Below are 7,911 nucleotides of genomic sequence, written 5' to 3' on the forward strand. Positions count from 1 at the left end.
TATTGAAAACTTTTGTTTATGTTCTTGCTCTGACTGCTATATTAGCTAAGAGTGAGTTTTATGTAAACAGTCATGTGTGTTGTGGGAGAGCTTCTCAGGGTATGTTGTGTATGTTTTGGGGGTAGGGAGTTTTGCCTAACATTCCTGACTTTTTCTTTTATTTTTCTAGGGGTGCTGAGGGGCACAGATCCATCTTCTGTATCTGCTTCCTGCTGGTGGGGGGTGTAGAGTTGTCCCTATGATTCATTGCAGGGTAGTGGCTGGTAGGGGTGTTTTCATTGGAGGAATAGCATTTTGCTGGCCACTTGGTTTGTTACAGCTTAAACAGTTCTGCTAATAAACTTGGTTAGAAGTTTTAAGAAACAAGCTCCAAGAATGAATGTAGAGGAGATAAGTGGAAGGAGGGTGGCAGGGTTTATAGTAAAACCACAGGAGACAGTAATGTGAGGAGCTTGCAGTAGGGTGAGGAATGTTTACATTTTATGAATTATTAGGCACATCCACACAACACTGAATATTAATTACTGCTTTGGGTGGCGGTTAGAATATTTAATGCTATTCTGTTTTACAAAACCACTTTTTAAAGTGGTGAGGTTCCATTGTTAAGCAGTGATATTGCTAGCTTTTACCATTTCCTAACTTTGACCACGGAAACAAATTTCTTTTTGCAAACTTTTTGCAACTTTCTGTATCTATTTCTCAACTTTGACTATAGAAATAAACTTCCCCCTTCACAAACCTTCTTCAACTTTCTGTATCCATTCAGACTCCATCCCATGTTTTTAAACAACCAGTTATTTAGGACAAGGCCATTTTCCTTTCTTTTTTTTTTTTCACTTAAAAAAAATTCCTTATACCTTTTATATAACATACGATAACCACTAAAATTAAACTTGTTAGAATAATGCTAAATATTTAAAACACTTTAGTTAATTCATTACTGAGGCAGTAATACACAATTTTTAACAAGAATTAACAGCACTTGTAAGTAAGTATTAAACTGGGATGGCTGAGTGGCTTAATAATACATAAGCTGAGTTTTTATTAGTAGATAGAAGAGTTTTAGGTGAGGGGGTATATATATATATATATATATATATATATATAAATTGGTTTACCTGCTACTGAGAGAGTTACCAGAGGCTCCGTGTGGGTGATCATCGCAGGGCTTTGTGCAGTTCATGAGCACCTTCAGTTCTTTGCTGCTAGTCCCAGGAGTTTGGGGAGGTTAAAGATGGGGGTCTTATTTGGGTGGGTAACTGATGTCTCCATGCCTTGAGGAGCCCAGGGGCAGTCAGACTTCCAATGACCCTCCTGCTTGCAGAGCAGGCACCGCCCTGGGGGTAGTTGTGGATTTGGGCATTGACTGGCCTAGTGCTTGGATGTCCACATTTAAAGCAAGTTTTCAGCAGTGTTTTTCCCTATTTGTTTATGAGAGTCATGAGTCTCTTTCAGTGCTGAGGCAAGAAGTTGGTAAGCTTGGGTGCAGAATTTGGCTTTGGCTTCCTCCCTAAGTTTTTCTTGCTGGGTCTGCTCTATATTCCTATTGTTAAAAACTTTGAAGGCTAAATCAATTAGCTCACTTTGGTTAGTTTGGGGCCCTGCTTCTTGCTTTTGGAGTTTTTGGCAGATGTCAAGGGCTGACAGAAATAAAATGCATATGTAGGAGTAAGGTGCCCTCAGGGGAGTCTGGGTCAAGATTAGTATAATGTTCCCTAAGCCTGCCTAGAACGGCTGCTGGGATTTCATCATTCTTTTGAGAGATTTCTTTTAACTTATCATAATTAACCACTTTATGTGTGGCCGCTTGCAGTCCTGCTGTGAGACAAGTTATCATAAGGTTGTGAGACTGCTGGCCAGGCTTTCCTTCCTGATAATTCCAGTAAGGTTCCTCTCTGGGCACTGCAGATGGCTCCCACAGGGCTATTATTAGGGTCCTGTCTATTTAAGGTGTCCGCATGAGTTTGAACTGCTAGCTATACTTGTTCCTTCTCCTTGGGGGTGAGGCAGGTAGAAAAAATGACATAGAGATCTCTCCAGATGAGGTCACAGGACACAGTAAGGTATTGAAATTCTTTGAGAAATTGGGCAGGGTTAATAGAGTACAAGCTTAGGTACTTTTCAGTTTGGGAAATGTCAGAAAAAGAAAAGGGAACATGGACACAGATGGGCTCCTCTGGTTTAGACACTTCTCACAGGGGGAGGATAGGCTGAGGTCAGGAGGAGTAGGTCCTTCATGGAGAGGGAAGGGAGGGTTGAGGTTTTGAGGTGGAATCTGGAGATGGGAGAGTGTTGTTTACTGGCTGTGGTTCAGCAGCTGCCTCAGCTTGATTAGGAGGGGCTGCATAGGGAGGAGGAGGAGGAGAATTGACGGGAAGGTCTTCAGCAGGTTCAAAGAAAGAGTTGGGAGTAGGAGAAAGAGAAGGATTTGATGAGTGGAACAAGTTTGGTAGAGAGAGGGGCAGAGAGAGGGGTAGAGAGGAGGGGTGCCTGCACAGGTTGAAAAAAGCGTGGACATATGGGATTTCACTCCACTTGCTGAGACACTGACAATGATTGTCAAGGTTAAAAGAATTTGGGGATTAGGGTTCCATTTATCGACCAGGTGGATATTGTGGCCTGGAGGAATTACAAAAGAAAATGAGCTTGTTAGGTTTTAGATCTATTCTGCTTTGAGGTTTATAGAGTAAGGAGAAATCTCAGCTCTCAAGCTTAGGAACAATTGAGAGGGCATACCCCCTTGAGAGTTCCCAAGCTCCAGTGCAGTGATGCGCAAATTGACGGAGGTGTCCCACCATCTTACTCACCCATAGGATCCCTGACCCAACAGAAGCAACTCTCACCTAGTGCTAGGATTCCCATGAATGTTGTCCTGGACAACACAGAAAGAGAGAGCTGGAGAGAGAGAAGGCGCTTTCTCCTTACCAGGAGGCGATTTGCCAATGTGGGTGTTAGAGTCAGGCAAGTGGGTTTTGACCCAGCTGATGGAGATTTTGTTTCTTTTCTTGGTCCTGGGTTTTGGCACCAGTATGTTAGGTTTTTTGACCAGGAAGAGAAGAGATCAAAGCTCAACTGGAGGAAGTTTTATTGTAGCCATGCACAGGCAGTCTAAGAGTGGCAACAGCTCCAAAAAAAGGTGGGAGTACAGTTTTAGAGGTTTTCAGGGGGGATTGGGGAAATAATTGTAGAGAAGTAAGGCTTTGAGTCAGGGGATTGGCTTGCTCAGGGTAAGCTAAGGAGTTGATGTCAGGGAGGTTACTATGTTATGGAAAATTTTTGTTTATGTTCTTGCTCAGACCACTACATTAGCTAAGAGTAGGTTTTATGTAAGCTGTCGTATCTGTTGTGGGCATATTGTGTATGTGTTGGGGGTGGGGAGTTTTGCCTAACAGGAGAGACTGGAGGGAGAATATTTTCATTATGGCCTCAGGATGGAAGCACTTCAGACAGTCTCCTACCCAATTCCCCAAATCAAAACCATAGTGGCAGTGGCAGGGCCAGAATACAACCTAGCCTCTCAGGGTACACTGCCTCCACAACCATGTCCAGTGGCTGGAGTCCAGTCGCCTGCACTTTCCATGGCTCCTGAGGAAGCAGCTACTGCCCAGTCCAGTAGATCCAATGTTGAAGGAAAAGATGGGTAGAGATAAAGCTCTTGTGGTGGGTCTAGGGCAGCTAGGCCCAGATCCGGAGGGACATGTCTTCTGCCCATTGCTCCTGGGTGCCAGCAGCCTCACAGGAAGACCTTGGGACTGGGTTAGGGCTCCACAATGCAGCAGAAGTCATTTGCCTGAGTAGTTACCAGGAGCCACACCTCTCGGGGTAGGTCACAGGCTGAGCAGAAGGTCTCCTTGGACCTGACTAGCTCTAGCACCTGGTAATAATGGCAGTTCCTGCCATTGTCAGGGTCCTAGGAAGGGACCAGGATGTTCAGAAAGGTGGTGGGCCATTCACGGCGTCAATCTGGTGCAGATTGTACTCACCCCCGAGCACAACATGTCCAGAAGCAAGGCGTCCCGCTCTAGGGCCTGCAGCAGCAGCTCCAACTGCTTCTTGGGTGGTTGCTCCATGGCCATTGCCTACAGCCCACCTCCAGCTTGTTCATGCAGCTGATGCACACTGTGCAGTAGAGCACCTTGAGCATGCTGTGCATGCCTGGGAGGTCTGTGAAGCAGGATGGATGTACCACTCTTGAGCAAGAACATGCAGAGGCTGAAGCCGTGGTCTCGTAGATATGCATGTAGATGATGGGCAGCAAACTGGGTGGCAGTGGCTGCAGCATGACCTTGTGTGGGGCAATGTTCAGGTCCTCGGCATGGACTTTGGTCACCAGGCCCTTCAGTTTGTTCAGGTTGTCTGAAAAGCCTGGTGCCATTGGCACCAGGTGCCGTGCTGAGAAGCAACATGGCTGCCCCCACTGCCCCATAAGGTGAGGCACGCCTGGCAGGCGATCCATTGGATCAGGGAGGCCATGTTGTCTTGGGGCATGCTTGACTGTTCCTCCAAGTACTGTGGCTGTTCCCCTCCTTTCCTCTGCCCCTTATGGTCCCCAGCTGCCAGCAGCGTGGCGCTGGGAGGAGGCTTTGTTGCCACCAACCTCCCCAGCCACGTGCCCTCCATGGCCCGGCGTGGCTGGCCTCATGCCCACTCTGAGCCCACACCTCCCACTCAACACTCTGTGAGCAGGTAGCGGCCTGTACTTGGTCTTTTGAAGCCACACTAAAATGTTGGAGCTTTTTCAAAGCTCTTTATGGACTCTCATTGCCCAGTTATTCCTTTTACCTTTCTGACCAGTCTTCTGTCTGCTCCAGTGGATATTGTTGCCTCAAGTTGTTGTTATGTTTAACAATTGTCACTGATTTGCTTTATAGAAATGCCTTGGAAAAAGGATACTTTCCTTACTGAGGGAGTTATGAGTCAGGTCAACCAAGATAGGCCCTATTAATGTTTTTGTTTTCTTTGTTTTTTTTTCCAAGGAGTTTCTAGACAGGTCAAAGAGTGACAATTTTCTGGGGATGGAATCTGTTTGGGAGCTTCAAATCCATTTACCTCTTCAGTGCTACAAGAATGCTGGGTTTTCCACTACAAGCTGTTCTGAGGGTACTGCTTTTCAAGGATCTGCTGAGCTTGGGAGAGGATTGAATTAGGACAATTTAATACTCTACAAAGCTTGCTGTTCTTACTGAGATTCTGTCATTTTTTTTGGATAGATGTTCCTGTGATTATTGCAAATCTTTGCTTAATTTTCAGCCGTCTAAAAAGTTGATTTTGACTTTTTTTTTTGCTATTTATTTCATTGCCTTAAGAGACGAACTGCTATTTCAGAGGTCAGTACTTCATCATTTTGGAAGTACTTCTTTTAACATAGATTTTAGAGTGTCATGCTAGACACTGGGGATAGAGAGCTAAACAAAACAAAGTCATTGTCCTTGTATTTGAATTTTGTTCAATTGATTTAAATTACTTTGTGCTATGGTATTAATAATTAATACTGTATTAATTTTGTTTATTTCTCTTGATCCTGCAGAAGAATGAGACACCATCTGAAGAAAATCAAAACTGCAACACCACTTTGGTTGCATTTTGCTTTGTCCAGCCCCATTCTCTTCCAGACACATGGAATTTTATTTTGTCTGCATGAGACCAATGAAACTATGACACATTTGTCTAATGTCAATCTAATGTCTGGACTGTATCTGTTTTTTTTTTTTTTTTTAAATGACTGATCACTGGGGTCTAGCATAGTACATAGAACATAGAATAAAGAAAAGTTCATTGAGTCAATGAATAAAAAACCATGTATATTCAATGGAAAAAGGAGGAGGAAGAAAAGATGCATGGTGTGCCAGTTTGAATATATTGTGTCCCCCAAACGCCATTATCTTTGATGTAGTCTTGTGGGGCAGATGTTTTGGTGCTGATTAGATTTGCTTGGAATGTGTCCCACCCAGCTGTGGGTGATGACTCTGATGAGATGTTCCCATGGAGGCATGGCCCCGCCCATTCAGGGTGGGACTTGATCAGTGGAGCCATATAAATGAGCTGACTCAAAGAGAAGGAACTCAGTGCAGCTGTGAGTGACGTTTTGAAGAGGAGTAAGCTTGCAAGAGAGGAACATCCTGGGAGAAAGCCATTTTGAACCCAGAACTTTGGAGCAGATGCCAGCCACCTGCCTTCCCAGCTAACAGAGGTTTTCCGGACACCATTGGTCATCCTCCAGTGAAGGTACCCGATTACTGATGTGTTACCTTGGACACTTTATGGCCTTAAGACTGTAACTGTGTAGTGAAATAAACCCCCTTTTATAAAAGCCAATCCATCTCTGGTGTTTTGCATTCCAGCAGCATAAGCAAACTAGAACACACGGTACTGACAATCTCATTCCTGGTAAAACAGTATAAAGATGCTGAGATAGCAATGTGCTTAATTATGTGCTCTTGCCACATAATCAGTCTTGAGGTGCATTCTATCATGTTAGCTAAGGCCAAACTTTTTTTCCTATGAGATTCCTTGAGTATTAGCAAGTGCAGCACAACTGAAAGGGATACCATGCTGTCTGTTCCTGGCCATAGCTAGCATGGATTGAAATGTTCATTTTAGACTACAAATTAATTAGAAAATTCCTGTCTGACATGAATGAAAAAGCAAGTGAACAATATCAAAAATTGTTGTTTCCTTTTAGGTCATACAGACTAGAAACGCATTTTATCATGCCATTTTCCAAAACATTTTAAATGAGCCATCTAAGTCTTATCTCACTTTATTTCGATGAGAAGTCTCTCATCCCTTTTCATTTACATGTGCTTTTCAGAAGAAAGGGAAATACACTTTTAAAATGTCAGGTTCAATAACATTGCATAGCAGATATGCATGCAATTATCAGTTTGTAGCTGTTCTTCAATTGGTTGGCACTGAGTGAGAGAAGTGCACAGACTAATACCTTATTATACTATCATTATCAAGTTATTTTCTCACCTCTGATAGATCATAAACATATCAATTTTCCTTTCTTCCTTTGTAGTTTATCTTTTACGGTAGCATATCTTTATAACAGCTATTCTGAAAGAGCCATTTGCCTCCTGGGAGTTTTGTATCTGTCATCCATAAAGGAATTGCTAAATGATGAATACACTCATGACATTCAAGGAGGAGGTATATACTAGGTCTCATACTTCCACAGAAGATGAATCCAAGTGCATTCTTGATTTAAATGCCAATTTCTGTTGATTTCCTTTGAATCATCAGCTGAGATTAGAATGCTTTGTCAGCTTAAAATTAGTCATACTTAAATAGGACACATCTCCAAATACGTTGAAATATTCAATTTTCACTCTACTATGTGTAAAGCATAGTTCTATATATTTGGTCAAGTAGAAAGACAGTAAAAGATGTAGAAGATACATTTTTTTACTCTGAGAGGTTTACAGCAGTGGCAACCTGGTGATTGGAAAGAGAGAATAGAGAATTGGAAAATTCTGGTTTCAGATGACAGAAGTAAATTGCTTTGCAAACTATACCTGGCCATTTAACTGCTCTGTGTTTCAAAAGCTTATTTCTAAAATAATTTGACCGAATGACCATTATTTAACTGAGGAATCATTTATGACCATATTTATTTAACTAAACTAAATTAATGGTTGGATTAATTTTCTGCATGTCTGTTTTGTTTTTATTTGAAGCCTTAATTTATAAATTTTAGATTCATATATAAATGATAATAATGAGTGTGGTTGAATTTTTACTTTACTGGTATTCTGGAGACCATGATACAAGGCTTCATAATTGGATATTTTCTTAATGTATGAGTTACAGTTTTCTGCATGAACATTAATAAAACTTAAATCATCATGTTGAACAATATCATGAAGTTAAGCAAAGACAAAACAAAACAACGAAGCTTTAGAAGTATGA

General features: G+C 42.2%; 1 pseudogene; it reads right to left on the reverse strand.

Moving 5' to 3' along the window:
- Positions 1-3,733: 3,733 nt before the first annotated feature.
- LOC119507668 lies at positions 3,734-4,488 on the reverse strand (annotated as a pseudogene).
- Positions 4,489-7,911: the final 3,423 nt, after the last annotated feature.

This window comes from Choloepus didactylus, chromosome 13, assembly GCF_015220235.1.
Source record: "Choloepus didactylus isolate mChoDid1 chromosome 13, mChoDid1.pri, whole genome shotgun sequence".
NCBI lineage: Eukaryota > Metazoa > Chordata > Mammalia > Pilosa > Megalonychidae > Choloepus > Choloepus didactylus.